Source organism: Aristolochia californica, unplaced genomic scaffold (genome assembly GCF_029961685.1).
Source record: "Aristolochia californica isolate CCGP_79_NKW_82.1479 unplaced genomic scaffold, dmAriCali1.0.hap1 SCAF_6, whole genome shotgun sequence".
In the NCBI taxonomy this organism is placed as follows: domain Eukaryota; kingdom Viridiplantae; phylum Streptophyta; class Magnoliopsida; order Piperales; family Aristolochiaceae; genus Aristolochia; species Aristolochia californica.
Window position 1 is genome coordinate 40,166,724 of NW_027182257.1, and position 17,300 is coordinate 40,184,023.

A 17,300-nucleotide genomic window follows, 5' to 3' on the forward strand; every position below is an offset into this window, starting at 1 on the left:
AAACGACTTGAAACACTTAATAATTACAAGAAATACCACTTACCCACTTAATTACATGGTATGCCATTAATGATTGTTCAAGAATCACTGACCTATCTTATAATAGAGATTTGGTGTTATTAGATATTATTATCCAGTGACCTACAAAAGATAGCTTTCATATATAACTAGATTTTAGATGTAGGATATGAGAGAAACATAGGATTTATTGGCCAAATTTTTAAAATTCTAATTCAACGAGTGCTCATGCCAAGGAAGCTCAAAAACCATTTATTAATTAATCCTAAAAGGAATTTAAATATTTTTTTGGGCTTCCATGGTCAATTTGGATATTGAGAATGAGTATAGACATTGAGCTTTGACTTTATTTTTTAAAATTCTTTAGTTTCTATTAAAATCTAATAGTTTCACCTTTTATGAAATTTTGAAAGCATGTGCATCATAGGGCTTTCTAGGCTTCACAATATAGTTTCACTTATTGGTAATTAAAGCTAGATATTATTCATCTTTTCTATTGATGATTAACTCATCCTCTTTATGCTTCATGTCAAGATTTTGAGTTTGATTGATTGTTGTTGACAGATCATCTTGTAGGCACTTAGATTCTAGGACATCTATGATCTGATGATAAACCCTTTTTAAGAAATATGTTGAGTTGATGGAACTTCTTTCCAAAATGCAATTAGATGAGGGTCCAAAACCTTAAGAAGTAACAAAGATTTTTGTCTTGCTTGCATGTAAGTTTCTCCTCATGAGAAGAGGGCAAGCAATTCATACATACAACATTAGAGGAGGATTTTGAACTTGTTTATGGGTTCAACTATTCTTAGTGCAAGGATCCTAAAGATGTTGTTTAGTGTTTGAAAAAACAGAGGAACAACATGTTCTTTGCATTTCAATGATTAAAGGTTGCTCTGTGAAGGCATGTAGTTTGATCATTTCTTAAAATTTAAATCACAAATATGTAATTTTTAAAAAAAATTGGAAACGAAAAATAAATGATAGAGAAGATCTTACGGGAATTTTTTCTAACAATAGAAAATAATTAAGTAAGATATGAAGAAGATTTTATTCTCTATTAGAATCATTTGTTAAATATTTGATAGTTGTATTTAGAATTTGGAGAAATTTGGAAATACACCATGTAAATGGTTTTATTCCCTTCATAAATGGTCATTTATGAAAAAACTATCAAATCTTATAAAACAAATTCTTCTCCCAGTCTGTAATTTCACAGGTTTACCTATGAATTGTATTATTTTTACACGTTGTCCAAGTTGAAAACCATATGAGCATTGTGTGTGCCAACTAACCATTCTTTTTCAAATCTAGTCCCAATTTTCTTCAGGCTTCTCTAATCGCTTTTCCACAACTTTATTATTACTTCGCTGGTCCTTCACCCAAGATACTCTCACAAAAAGGTATAGAGGGTTAGCTTTTCTCTACCAATTTTTAACTTTATTAAATCTACAATGGAATCCATTTGTGATGCTTATTGAATTTTTATTTTTTTATATAATGAACCCTTATTGTGTCTATCAGAAAGGCCATGTCGGCCACAAGAGATTGTCTAAAGAAGTATGGGTAAAATGCCCTTGTGTGAGCTTAAATTTAGCATCGAGCCTAAGTATTGAAAGTTTAGACAAAGATAGAGTCCATTTCAGTTAGCACTCTTAAGTTGTCCACCAAGAGTTACATCATGTACGAAACTTGTAAAGGAAGAAAAGAAGGATCTAGAAGGCTGCACGAGTTGGCAAGCAACAAGTTCACGTGAAGAAGAGGGTTAGAGAGGTGGAGCCAACCAAGCAAGGGTAGAAAGGCCTAAAGAAAGTTCTAGATAGGGGCTCCACTAAGCAGTGGGTAAAATCTGAGAAAGAGTCGCTTCTAGGTGTGAACTCCATTAGTCCCATATAGATTAAAGAGTAGAAGCAGTAGGAGTCCCTAGCCTATAAATTTTGAGTTGTATGAGCCTTTTGAATCACTCAATCAATACAAAACCTCTTTGTCGACTTCAGCCACCCTCAAGGCTCTGATACTATTCTCCACCCCAATCACTCCCAACGCCATCCAGCCAAGAAGAAGATCACTTTAGCGAAGGTATTTATCTTTATCACTCTTTTTGGTTTGTTTCTTTAGTTATCTTAGCCCTTTCTTTTTATTTGCCTAGCTACCTCTTTCCTCCTATAGTCCAACTAACTCTCGCACAACACCAATGCCTCCCCCTTCATCCATGAGTTCCATTCCCTTCTCGCACTTCCATCCAAGCCACATCATCCATCACCTCACAGACCCTCGACTCCCATACATCCACCTCCTCCCCTCCTAAGCACACCCTTAAACCTTAAAACCTTAACCTCTCCTAACATCCTATATTTCATACCTAAGTGTTCCCACAATACTCCCCCTCATTAGCTTACCTTAACCTCAACCACAAAATCCAAAACCTTATTCTACCCAGCTAGCTAAAGTTCTATTCAAGGTACCATCTTCCGCACTTCAAACCCAACTTGTCTCCAACCTTTTTCTCTAGACTATAAAACTATAGCAAGAAATTGGGACCATAAAATGTTCTTATATTTTCTTTGAAAATATGAACATTCCGTTATTTTTTAGATATAATGTCTATTTACTTGATAAGAAGGAGCGGCCTTCCTCTTAGGTTAAATTAAAAATGAAAGTGAATTTGTGATACATTCTCTCATTTTCCTCTAATTCTTTCAAAAGTTGTTATTTTTATCTATTCCTTGTTTATCTATTCTTTCAAAGTGGTTTTTGTTCTCACTAATTTATTTCCTTTTTTAGTACCATTTTCTTTCTTTTTGTTTATTTTTTCTTCAAATATTTACCCAGATAAGTAAAAGTCAATATTTATGTTTTTCTATCTACGTCATCTTTTTGGTAGATTTCTAGATCATGGATGGTGATGTGTGGCTAGGATTACTATTGTGACCATCATACGGAATGGGTGGAATTGGAAAGGTTGAACCGTAAGTTCACAATTTCTTTCAAATGTTACTTTTGGTTCTTCCTTACTGATAGTAATTGTTTACTTAAAATATACATAACATACGAAATATTGTCCTGAAAACTGGTCACGCAAGATTTTTCTACTAAAAACCAATACCATTCTTGTCTTTATTGAGTTTAAGTAGCATAGTTAAAATAGTTCAGGTTGTAAGTAAAAAATTCTTCAAAGCAGTGTTACAAAACTTGAATTGGATTGGTCTCTTGGCTCCTGAACTTCATAACAAGTTTCTTAAAGTACTCAATAGCTAGGCAACGATCGTATTTGTACACATTGTTCTTCAAGTTTTGGTTTATTGCTTGTCAGAATATCATAGAATTTGTATTTTTCTTTCTTTGTTGCCCCCTAGAAATTATCGATCTGACATTTGTTTTTTTCTTTATGGATGTAAGGGTTGTTTCAGGAGCAAATCATTGGATAATGAATGTCCCAGGGTTCACTCGATCAAATGTTGTCATTTGGTAGCCGGTTTGATTTAGTTCTTGGTGTTTCCACATGTGTTACATTTGATCGGTTTGCAATGCAATTGAAATCGAGCTGCTCTCCATCAATGATATGACTCTGACACGAAAACTCTAACCAAAAAACTCCAAATTAGGAGTCAAAGATAACAATTAATCAAACCAAACCAACTTTCAATTGTCCGCAGTCCAAACACCTGGATAACTTTCGAGGTAAGTAACATTATTTGCTCCATTAATTGTCTGTTACCTTTAACTGTAAAATGGTCTGATGTGTTTCGTTAATTTGTACATATTAGGTGGACAAATTTGGAGAAAAAATCATTCCATTAATTGGCTTCGCGAAGGAACTCACGTATGCAAGGAACCAACCCCTAAAATGGTCAACACTCGGTCCTAGTTCCAGATTTTCAAATTGAAGAGTTGATCAATTCACGAAACCTATTTCCTTTTGTCTACTTAAGTGTTGACATCTTCGACTCTTACGGGTCTCACGATGAACTCATTCCCTACATTGAAGCAGTGAGCCTCTTTTCTGACTGAAATTCTTTACAGTATAACCGATGTGAGTAAATGTTCCATTCAATGCATTTCTAGTAGAAACGAAATGGCTCAGCTTGGGCCATTTGCCGGTGGCACACGAGTATCCGAAAATGGAGTTCTTTGCATAGGGCTGCCCATGGTGCTTCATCTTGTTTCATTGTTAGGTGAAGGAGCATCTTTTGAAAGGATAAACCTCCGTTCCAGCATGCCACCTCTTATCTCATCACCTACAACTATTCTTCATCTTGGGAGTATCTGGAAAGTGCCAATCTAAGCAAAGCAAAGCAATGGAAAATTTTCTCATGGTCAAATTCAATGTAAGAGAGAGAGAGAGAGAGAGAGAGAGAGAGAGAGAGAGAGAGAGAGAGAGAGAGAGAGAGAGAGAGAACAGAAGGATTTGTGAAAAAAATGTTCGTAAAATTGGCATTGATGTTATGAACTAACAATTGTGCATTAATTTGGATTTGTCATCTATATAATTTATGTGATCAAATCCATTGAATAAATTATTCTGTATCGAAATGGAATCTAGTAACCTTCTTTTATGTCAAACAAGAGTTACAAGAGCATTCACAATAGTTAATATGGTATTGGAAGGATAGAGAGTGAACTATAGTAACATCGGGACTGCTTATTTGGTTAAAGACAAACAAGCAGTGATAAATGCTTAATTGTTTTTTTTTTCTGTTCAGATAGGTGAATCCTGGTTTTCCACTCTCCCTTCCCTGCCAGCTAACTTTGTGCTTGAATTATCTGGGTTAGAATATTTATCACCCCATTTACATTTTTGAATTGCTATTTATTGCTTAAGAAATAACAAAGTAAATTTTGGATTTTCGATCAGGAATTAAAATAAAATCCATATTATATAATGTATAATTTTCTTTAAAGAAGGTTTACAAAAGTAATACTTAATATTAACCTTTTACTTACTTATAAATTAAGTAGACATACAGACACCCTTTCAAGCTAGAAATGATTTCCAATCTATCAAATGTTAATTTCGAATTATAATTTACTACAAAGAGGAGGCTATCAAGAGAAACTAACATACAACGAATTGATTTTACATAAATTTGCAGCTTATAAGGCTATGGTAGTAACTCTCCAAGTTGAGACAAGTGGGAGCATCAATAACTTAATAGTGACAGTTATGCAAGTTGCATACTAAGAATAAGTCATCATCTGCAAACTTGCATTGGGCAAAGTACTCAGCTTTAGGTTTCAATCACCTACATATGTTGTATTACCAAACACATTCTAGTTCCTTTTCCTTGTACCTTCTTGATTTATCATATTTTATAGTACTACTTTGTTTTCTATAAATTTTTTAACTTGTTTTAGAGTAGTAAATGTATCTCTATGTTTGTTACCAAAGTTTGAGTTGGGATTCAAATATAGAATTAAACATGTCATTCTCTTGATCATCTTGTAAGTCCAAGTAAGGGTGGCTGCAGCCACTTTCTTCCTTCTTTGAAAGGAAAGGTTAATTTCCAACATTGTGACACCAAGTCTAACTTATTAAGGTAGACAACATTAATTCACTTTTGTCATAAATATTATTTTTAAAATAACTTGTTTAAGATCACTATTCGCCTAATGTATAGGATAAAAACATGCATAAAATAAGAATAAATAATTTCAAGCTTTTATGTTTGGTTATAATTACGAATTTAAAAAGTTGGTTCACATGACTTATATGTACTTGTATACATATTCCATTTTCTATTTTAATAAGTTATATTAAGATATTGATTGCAAATGTTTGAATTGATCTTTAGGATCATTTTATAGGACACTTGAACTCACGTTATTTACATAGAAAATTTATTGGAATTAGGATTGCCAAGATAATTTTTTGTAAGCAATGACAATAGGTTGAACACGATTGAATATAACACGAATAGGTTTGAAAAAACTTCATTCTTATACATAAATTTGGTTCTTACATTGTTGCTCAAGTTAAAATATTGTTTCTTTAATTCATTAACTTTCATTTAGTTCGGACTTATTTTTCTAAGCTTCATGTTTTGATTTTACATTTTTAAAGAGAAAAAGTACGTATTTTCTTAAACCTTACCTTTTTCGTTTCACATTCTTTGCATTTAAAACCCCATATACATTTCATCTCTTGTGCTTAAGGATTTAGGTGTGGACATTACTACGAGAAGGGCTATCTCTAAAAAGAAAGTTGTAAATTTGTTTTTATTCCTTTATATTTTATATTTTCTTTCATAGAGGTTGACTGGTACCGTAGAGCTAGAAGAATCATCATTCTAGAGCTTCAAATGTAGAAAGGGAATGCCTACTCGACTTGGAATCTAGTTTGTATTAAATCTCTTGGGGAGAGTTTTTTTTTTAATTGGGGATTACATTTATCTTTAAGAGAACCAAGAATATCTTTGTAATTTTCAGCTAATAGAGCATATTAGTGGAATATTCTAGACCAAGAGTTCTTGGATGGTAAGTATCATTAGGGGAACTTTGAGAACAAAAAATCATTCCTCATGGTGTATGCTTATTAATTATTTGCCATACTTTATTTTTGCCCTCCAAGTGCATAAAATTTTAATTTAGAATCTCAATTCATCAAACCAACCCCCCTCCTAAGAAGCCAAGTGGGCCAATAATTGGTATCAGAGCAGGCATAAATCATTTCAAATCTAAAATTAGACTTTATATCATTCAATTGATTTCATAGCATGGATCCACCTACAATGAAGCCACTTGTTGGACAAGCAAATAAGTTTCAATTCACCCCACCTCTTATGAAGCCACCATGTTGGCATGAAATTAAGTTTGGCAGTCTCAAGGGCTTAGAGGAACAAAATGTTTTTTGCATTTCAATGATTAAAGGTTGCTCAGTGAAGGCATGCAGTTTGATTATTTCCTAATTTTTCAATCAAAAAAAGGTAATTTTTAAAAAAAATGGAAACAAAAAATCAATGATTGAGAAGATCTTATGGGAATTTTTTCTAACAATAGAAAAAAAATTAAGTAAGATATGAAGAAGAATTTATTCTTTACTTGCATCTTTTTTAAAATATTTGATTCTTGTATTTAGAATTTGGAGAAATTTGGAAACACACCATGTAAATGGTTTTATTGAAAACATAAAATCTTAGAGAACCATATTTGCACATCACCCTTCATAAATGGTCATTGATGAAGAAACTATCAAATCTTATGAAACAAATTCTTCTCCCATTCTGTAATTTCAAAGGTTTACCTATGAATTGTATTATTTTTACACTTTGTCCAAGTTGAGAACCATAGGAGCATTGTGCATGCCAACTAACCATTCTTTTTCCAATCTGGTCCCAATTTTCTTCAAGCTTCTTTAATCCCTTTTCCACAACTTTATTAGTACTTCACTGATCCTTCACCTAAGATACTCTCACAAAAAGGTGTAGAGGGTTTGCTTTTTTCTAGAAATTTTTAACTTTATTAAATCTACATTGAGATCCATCTGTGATGCTTATTGAATTTATATTTTTTTCTATAATGAACCCTTGTTGTGTCTATGAGAAAGGCCAAGTTGGCCACAAGGGATTATCTAAAGAAGTATGGGTAGAATGCCCTTATGTGAGCTTAAATTTTGCATCAAGCCTATGTATTCAAAGTTTAGACAAAACTACAGTCCATTTAAGTATGCATTAAGTCATCCACCAAGAGTTGCATCATGTACGAAACGTGTAAAGGAAGAAAAGAAGGATCTAGAAGGCTGCACAAGTTGGCAAGCAACAAGTTCATGTGAAGAAGAGGGTTAGAGTGGTGGATCCAATCAAGAGGGGGAACAAAGGCCTAAAGAAAGTTCTAGATAGGGGCTCCACTAAGCAGTGGGAAAAATCTGAGAAAGAATCGCTTCTAGGTGAGAAATCCATTAGTCCCACATAGATTAAAGAGTAGAACAGTAGGAATCCCTAGCCTATAAATTTTCAGTTGTATGAGCCTTTTAAATCACTCAATCAATAAAAAAAACCCTTTGTCGGCTTCAGCCACCCTCAAGGCTCTGATACTATTCTCCATCCCAATCGCTCCCAACGCCATCTAGCCGAGGAGAAGATCTCTTTAGCTAAGGTATTTATCTTTATCACTCTTTTGGCTTGTTTCTTTAGTTATCTTAGCACTTTCTTTTTTATTTGCCTAGCTACCTCTTTCCTCCTATAGTCCAACTAACTCTCGAACAACACCAATGCCTCCCCCTTCATCCATGAGTTCCATTCCCTTCTCTCACTTTCATCCAAGCCACATCATCCATCACCTCATAGACCCTCGACTCCCATACATCCACCTCCTCCCCTCCTAAGCACACCCTTAAACCTTAAAACCCTAACCTCTCCTCACATCCTATATTTCATACCTAAGCGTTCCCACAATACTCCCCCTCATTAGCTTACCTTAACCTCAACCACAAAATCCAAAACCTTATTCTACCCAGCTACCTAAAGTTCTATTCAAGGTACCATCTTCCGCACTTCAAACCCAACTTGTATCCAACCTATTTCTCTAGACTATAAAACTCTAGCAAGAAATTGGAACCAAAAAATGTTCTGATATTTTCTTTGAAAATATGAACATTCCGTTATTTTTTAGATATAATGTGTATCTACTTGATAGGAAGGAGCGGCCTTCCTATTAGGTTAAATAAAAAATGACAGTGAATTTGTGATACATTCTCTCATTTTCCTCTAATTCTTTCAAAAGTTGTTATTTTTATCTATTCCTTGTTTATCTATTCTTTCAAAGTGGTTTTTGTTCTCACTAATTTTATTTCCTTTTTTAGTACCATTTTCCTTCTTTTTGTTTATTTTTTCTTCAAATATTTACCCAAATAAGTAAAAGTCAATATTTATGTTTTTCTATCTACGTCATCTTTTTGGTAGATTTCTAGATCATGGATGGTGATGTGTGGCTAGGATTACTATTGTGACCATCATACGGAATGGGTGGAATTGGAAAGGCGAACCGTAAGTTCACAATTTCTTTCAAATGTTACTTTTGGTTTTCCCTTACTGATAGTAATTGTTTACTTAAAATATACATAATGTACAAAATATTTTCCTGAAAACTGGTCATGCATGATTTTTCTACTAAAAACCATTAGCATTCTTGTCTTTATTGGATTTAAGTAGCTTAATTGAAATCGTTCAGGTTGTAAGTAAAAAAATCTTCAAAGTTGTTTTACAAAACTTGAATTGGATTGGTCTATTGGCTCCTGAAGTTCATAACAAGTTTCTTAAAGTACTCAATAGCTAAGCAGCGATCGTATTTATACATGTTGTTCTTCAAGTTTTGGTTTCTTGCTTGTCAGAATATCGTAGAATTTGTTTTTTCTTTCTTTGCAGAAGAGCATTAGAAAATGGCAGACGAGTATCCAAAAATGGAGTTCTCTGCATAGGGCTGCCTATGGTGCTTCATCTTGTTTCATTGTTAGGTGAAGAAGCATCCTTTGAAAGGATAAACTTTCGTTCCAGCATGTCGCCTCTTATCTCATCACCTGCAACTATTCTTCGTCTTTGGGAGTATCTGGATAGTGCCAAGCAAAGCAAAGAGAACCACTGGAAAGCTTTCTCATGGTCAAATGCAATGTAAATCAAAGAGAGAGAGAGTGAGGAAAACATAAGGATTTGTGAAAAAAAATGTTCGTAAAATTGGCATTGATGTTATAAACAGACAACTATGCATTAATTTGGATTTGTCATCTATTTAATTTATGTGATCAAATCCATTGAATAAATTATTGTGTATCGAAATGGAATCTGTGAACCTTCTTATATGTTAGACCAGAGTTACAAGAGCATTCATGCAATTAATATGGTATTGGAAGGATAGAGAGGGAACTATAGTAACATCTGGATTGCTTATTTGGTTATCGGCCAACAAGCAGTGATAAATGTTTAATTGTTTTTTTCTGTTCGAATAGGTGAATCCTGGTTTTCCACTCTCCCTTCCCTGCCAGCCAAATTTGTGCTTGAATTCTTTGGGTTGGAATATTTATCACTCCATTTAAATTTTTGAATTGCTATTTGTTGCTTAAGAAATATCAAAGTAGATTCTGTATTTATGATCAGGAATTAAAATAAAATCCATATTATATAATGTATAAATTTTTTTAAGGAAGGTTTACAAAAATATTACATAATATGAACCTTTTACTTACTTACAAATTATGTTGACATATAGACACCTTTTTGAAGCTAGAAATGATTTCCAATCTATCAAATGTTAATTTCGAATTATAATTTACTACAAAGAGGTGGCTATCAAGAGAAACTAACGTACAACGAATTGATTTTTCATAAATTTGCAGCTTATAAGGCTAGGGTAGTAACTCTCCAAGTTGGGACAAGTAGGAGCATCAATAACTTATTAGTGACAGTTATGCAAGTTGCATACTAAGAATAAGTCATCATCTGCAAACTTGCATTGGGCAAAGTACTCAGCTTTAGGTTTCAATCACCACATATGTTGTATTACCAAACACATTCTAGTTCCTTTTCCTTGTACCTTCTTGATTTATCATATTTTATAGTACTATTTTATTTTCTATAAATTTTTTAACTTGTTTTAGAGCAATAAATGTATCTCTATGTTTGTTACCAAAGTTTGAGTTGGGATTCAAATATAGAATTAAACATGTCATTCTCTATGATCATCTTGTAAGTCCAAGTAAGGGTGGCTGCACCCACTTTCTTCCTTCTTTGGAAGTAAAGGTTAATTTCCAACATTGTGACACCAAGTCTAACTTATTAAGGCAGACAACATTAATTCAATTTTGCCATAAAAAATATTTTTAAAATAACCTGTTTAAGATCATTATTCGCCTAATGTATAGGATAAAAACATGCATAAAATAAGAATAAATAATTTCAAGCTTTTATGTTTGGTTATAATTACGAATTTAAAAAGTTGGTTCACATGACTTATATGTACTTGTATACATATTCCATTTTCTATTTTAATAAGTTATATTAAGATATTGATTGCAAATGTTTGAATTGATCTTTAGGATCATTTTATAGGACACTTGAACTCACGTTATTTACATAGAAAATTTATTGGAATTAGGATTGACAAGATAATTTTTTGTAAGCAATGACAATAGGTTGAATACGATTGAATATAACACGAATAGGTTTGAAAAAACTTCATTCTTATACATAAATTTGGTTCTTACATTGTTGCTCAAGTTAAAATATTGTTTCTTTAATTCATTAACTTTCATTTAGTTCATACTTATATTTCTAAGTTTCATGTTTTGATTTTACATTTTTAAAGAGAAAAAGTACGTATTTTCTTAAACCTTACCTTTTTCGTTTCACATTCTTTGCATTTAAAACCCCATATACATTTCATCTCTTGTGCTTAAGGATTTAGGTGTGGACATTACTACGAGAAGGGCTATCTCTAAAAAGAAAGTTGTAAGTTTATTTTTATTCCTTTATATTTTATATTTTCTTTCATAGAGGTTGACTGGTACCGTAGAGCTAGAAGAATCATCATTCTAGAGCTTCAAATGTAGAAAGGGAATGCCTACTCGACTTGGAATCTAGTTTGTATTAAATCTCTTGGGGAGAGTTTTTTTTTTTAATTGGGGATTACATTTATCTTTAAGAGAACCAAGAATATCTTTGTAATTTTCAGCTAATAGAGCATATTAGTGGAATATTCTAGACCAAGAGTTCTTGGATGGTAAGTATCATTAGGGGAACTTTGAGAACAAAAAATCATTCCTTATGGTGTATGCTTGTTAATTATTTGCCATACTTTATTTTTGCCCTCCAAGTGCTTAAAATTTTAATTTAGAATCTCAATTCATCAAACCAACCCCCCTCCTAAGAAGCCAAGTGGGCCAATAATTGGTATCAGAGCAAGCATAAATCATTTCAAATCTAAAATTAGACTTTATATCATTCAGTTGATTTCATAGCATGGATCCACCTACTATGAAGCCACCTGTTGGACATGAAAATAAGTTTCAATTCACCCCACCTCTTATGAAGCCACCTTGTTGGCATGAAAATAAGTTTGGCAGTCTCAAGTGCTTAGAGGAACAAAATGTTTTTTTGCATTTCAATGATTAAAGGTTGCTCTGTGAAGTCATGCAATTTGATTATTTCCTAATTTATCAATAAAAAAACATAATTTATAAAAAAAATTGAAAACGAAAAATCAATGATTGAGAAGATCTTACGGGATTTTTTTCTATCAATAGAAAAAAAATTAAGGTATGAAGAAGAATTTATTCTTTACTTGCATCTTTTGTAAAATATTTGATTCTTGTATTTAGAATTTGGAGAAATTTGGAAATACACCATGTAAATGGTTTTATTGAAAACAAAAAATCTTAGAGAACCATATTTGCACATTACCCTTCATAAATGGTCATTGATGAAGAAACTATCAAATCTTATAAAACAAATTCTTCTCCCATTCTGTAATTTCAAAGGTTTACCTATGAATTGTATTATTTTTACACTTTGTCCAAGTTGAGAACCATAAGAGCATTGTGCGTGCCAACTAACCATTCTTTTTCCAATCTGGTCCCAATTTTCTTCAGGCTTCTTTAATCACTTGTCCATAACTTTATTAGTACTTCACTAATCCTTCACCTAAGATACTCTCACAAAAAGGTGTAGAGGGTTTGCTTTTTTCTAGCAATTTTTAACTTTATTAAATCTACATTGAGATCCATCTGTGATGCTTATTGAATTTATATTTTTTTTTCTATAATGAACCCTTGTTGTGTCTATGAGAAAGGCCAAGTTGGCCACAAGGGATTATCTAAAGAAGTATGGGTAAAATGCCCTTATGTGAGCTTAAATTTTGCATCAAGCCTAAGTATTCAAAGTTTAGACAAAACTACAGTCCATTTAAGTATGCATTCTTAAGTCATCCACCAAGAGTTGCATCATGTACGAAACGTGTAAAGGAAGAAAAGAAGGATCTAGAACGTAGCACAAGTTGGCAAGCAACAAGTTCATGTGAAGAAGAGGGTTAGAGTGGTGGATCCAATCAAGAGGGGGAACAAAGGCCTAAAGAAAGTTCTAGATAGGGGCTCCACTAAGCAGTGGGAAAAATCTGAGAAAGAATCGCTTCTAGGTGAGAAATCCATTAGTCCCACATAGATTAAAGATTAGAACAGTAGAAATCCCTAGCCTATAAATTTTCAGTTGTATGAGCCTTTTAAATCACTCAATCAATAAAAAAACCCTTTGTCGGCTTCAGCCACCCTCAAGGCTCTGATACTATTCTCCATCACAATCGCTCCCAACTCCATCTAACCGAGGAGAAGATCTCTTTAGCTAAGGTATTTATCTTTATCACTCTTTTTGGCTTGTTTCTTTAGTTATCTTAGCACTTTCTTTTTTATTTGCCTAGCTACCTCTTTCCTCCTATAGTCCAACTAACTCTCGAACAACACCAATGCCTCCCCCTTCGTCCATGAGTTCCATTCCCTTTTCTCACTTTCATCCAAGCCACATCATCCATCACCTCATAGACCCTCGACTCCCATACATCCACCTCCTCCCCTCCTAAGCACACCCTTAAACCTTAAAACCCTAACCTCTCCTCACATCCTATATTTCATACCTAAGCGTTCCCACAATACTCCCCCTCATTAGCTTACCTTAACCTCAACCACAAAATCCAAAACCTTATTCTACCCAGCTACCTAAAGTTCTATTCAAGGTACCATCTTCCGCACTTCAAACCCAACTTGTATCCAACCTATTTCTCTAGCCTATAAAACTCTAGCAAGAAATTGGAACCAAAAAATGTTCTGATATTTTCTTTGAAAATATGAACATTCCGTTTTTTTTAGATATAATGTGTATCTACTTGATAGGAAGGAGCGGCCTTCCTATTAGGTTAAATAAAAAATGACAGTGAATTTGTGATACATTCTCTCATTTTCCTCTAATTCTTTCAAAAGTTGTTATTTTTATCTATTCCTTGTTTATCTATTCTTTCAAAGTGGTTTTTGTTCTCACTAATTTTATTTCCTTTTTTAGTACCATTTTCCTTCTTTTTGTTTATTTTTTCTTCAAATATTTACCCAAATAAGTAAAAGTCAATATTTATGTTTTTCTATCTACGTCATCTTTTTGGTAGATTTCTAGATCATGGATGGTGATGTGTGGCTAGGATTACTATTGTGGCCATCGTACGGAATGGGTGGAATTGGAAAGGCGAACCGTAAGTTCACAATTTCTTTCAAACATTACTTTTGGTTTTCCCTTACTGATAGTAATTGTTTACTTAAAATATACATAATGTACAAAATATTTTCCTGAAAACTGGTCATGCATGATTTTTCTACTAAAAACCATTAGCATTCTTGTCTTTATTGGATTTAAGTAGCTTAGTTGAAATCGTTCAGGTTGTAAGTAAAAAAATCTTCAAAGTTGTTTTACAAAACTTGAATTGGATTGGTCTCTTGGCTCCTGAAGTTCATAACAAATTTCTTAAAGTACTCAATAGCTAAGCAGCGATCGTATTTATACACGTTGTTCTTCAAGTTTTGGTTTCTTGCTTGTCAGAATATCGTAGAATTTGTTTTTTCTTTCTTTGCAGAAGAGCATTAGAAAATGGCAGACGAGTATCCAAAAATGGAGTTCTCTGCATAGGGCTGCCTATGGTGCTTCATCTTGTTTCATTGTTAGGTGAAGAAGCATCCTTTGAAAGGATAAACTTTCGTTCCAGCATGTCGCCTCTTATCTCATCACCTGCAACTATTCTTCGTCTTTGGGAGTATCTGGATAGTGCCAAGCTAAGCAAAGAGAACCACTGGAAAGCTTTCCCATGGTCAAATACAATGTAAATCAAAGAGAGAGAGAGTGAGGAAAACATAAGGATTTGTGAAAAAAAATGTTCGTAAAATTGGCATTGATGTTATAAACAGACAACTATGCATTAATTTGGATTTGTCATCTATTTAATTTATGTGATCAAATCCATTGAATAAATTATTGTGTATCAAAATGGAATCTGGGAACCTTCTTATATGTTAGACCAGAGTTACAAGAGCATTCACAGCAATTAATATGGTATTGGAAGGATAGAGAGGGAACTATAGTAACATCTGGATTGCTCATTTGGTTGCCGACCAACAAGCAGTGATAAATGTGTAATTGTTTTTTTCTGTTCGAATAGGTGAATCCTGGTTTTCCACTCTCCCTTCCCTGCCAGCCAAATTTGTGCTTGAATTATTTGGGTTGGAATATTTATCACCCCATTTAAATTTTTGAATTGCTATTTATTGCTTAAGAAATGTCAAAGTAGATTTTGAATTTTGGATCAGGAATTAAAATAAAATCCATATTATATAATGTATAATTTTTTTTAAAGAAGGTTTACAAAAATATTACATAACATGAACCTTTTAATTACTTATAAATTAAGTAGACATATAGAGGCCTTTTTGAAGCTAGAAATGATTTCCAATCTATCAAATGTTAATTTTGAATTATAATTTACTACAAAGAGGTGGCTATCAAGAGAAATTAACATACAACGAATTGATTTTTCATAAATTTGAAGCTTATAAGGCTAGGGTAGTAACCCTCCAAGTTGGGACAAGTCGGAGCATCAATAACTTATTAGTGACAGTTATGCAAGTTGCATACTAAGAATAAGTCATCATCCGCAAACTTGCATTGGGCAAAGTACTCAGCTTTTGGTTTCAATCGCCTACATATGTTTTATTACCAAACGCATTCTAGCTCCTTTTCCTTGTACCTTCTTGATTTATCATATTTTATAGTACTATTTTGCTTTCTATAAATTTTTTAACTTGTTTTAGAGCAGTAAATGTATCTCTATGTTTGTTACCAAAGTTTGAGTTGGGATTGAAATATAGAATTAAACATGTCATTCTCTATGTAATATATGGATCATCTTGTAGTCCAAGGGTGGCTGCACCCACTTCCTTCCTTTGAAAGGAAAGGTTCCTTTCCAACATTGTGACACCAAGTCTAACTTATTAAGGGTGACAACATTAATTCACTTTTGTCATAAAAATTATTTTTAAACTAACTTGTTTAAGATCATCATTCGCCTAATGTATCGGATAAAAACATGCATAAAATAAGAATAAATAATTTCAAGCCTTTATGTTTGGTTATAATTATGAATCACCTGACTTATATGTACATGTATACATATTCCATTTTCTATTTTAATAAGTTATATTAAGATATTGATTGCAAATGTTTGAATTGATCTTTGGGATCATTTTATATGTTTATATATTTTAATAATTAATTATATGTTTTAAGCATTCAATTTTGGTGTAGGGGTAATTTCTCTCAATGTTTTTGTTTTATTGGAAGGCTTTAAGTTATTAGGTATGTAAGGTGATTTTAGTAAGTTGAATATCGATGAGTTTATGTTAATAAAAAGAACAGTCTAATCAACTTCAAGGTAGACTGAATTGAAGCAAACTACTACATTTTTTCAGAGTTTAAAGAGTTTAAAGAGATCGCTTCCTTGAGCTCACGCTTGGGAGGAGGAGAGGCCAAGATTCGTTCTTACCAAACCCTTTTATCCACACCCCCTCAGTTTTTTAATTGCCTCTGCTTCTCTTGTTACCCAACAAATTGACACAAAGCTAAGATTGTTGTCTCTGTCACCAGCGACCATTCTCCAGTTTAGAACTACAAAAAATTACTTCTCCTTTGCTCTTTATAACTTGATTTAAGCATTCAGCTACCGTTTGTTGAGACGGAGCTCTCTCTTACTTGAATCATACACAGAGCCTGAGATACAGAGCAACACAACAACAAAAACAAAAGCAAAAACGAAAGTTATTATGGAATCCACTGGAACAAAAACATCCCCAGAAACTCCATTTTTTTTTAGAAAAGAAAGAAAAACAGAAATTCAAACAAACAACGATTCACCGACACACTGAAACATGCATCATCCGATTGGAAAAGGAAAGTGCAAAGCAGTTTCTTCAATTCTTTTTTATGTATTAGCCCCTGCGATCTCAACAAACTTTGATTCTTTCACCAACCTCCATCTTCCCAGACAATGCACCCGTGCACATTTCCGTTCAAAAATTCCACACAGTCAACCTCGCCTCTTCTCTAGTCTTCCTTCCCTGCGCTCTGCTACCCAACAAGATTACACGAATCCGAGCCTGTATCTCTACCCATCATCAGGTTTGTCCGCGTGGGTCCTCACTCTCTGCTCTCTCGAGTTAAATACTGTTCGTACTTGGGTTCTTGTAGTTTCCATGCAATGGTCTCAATTCCAGTGTT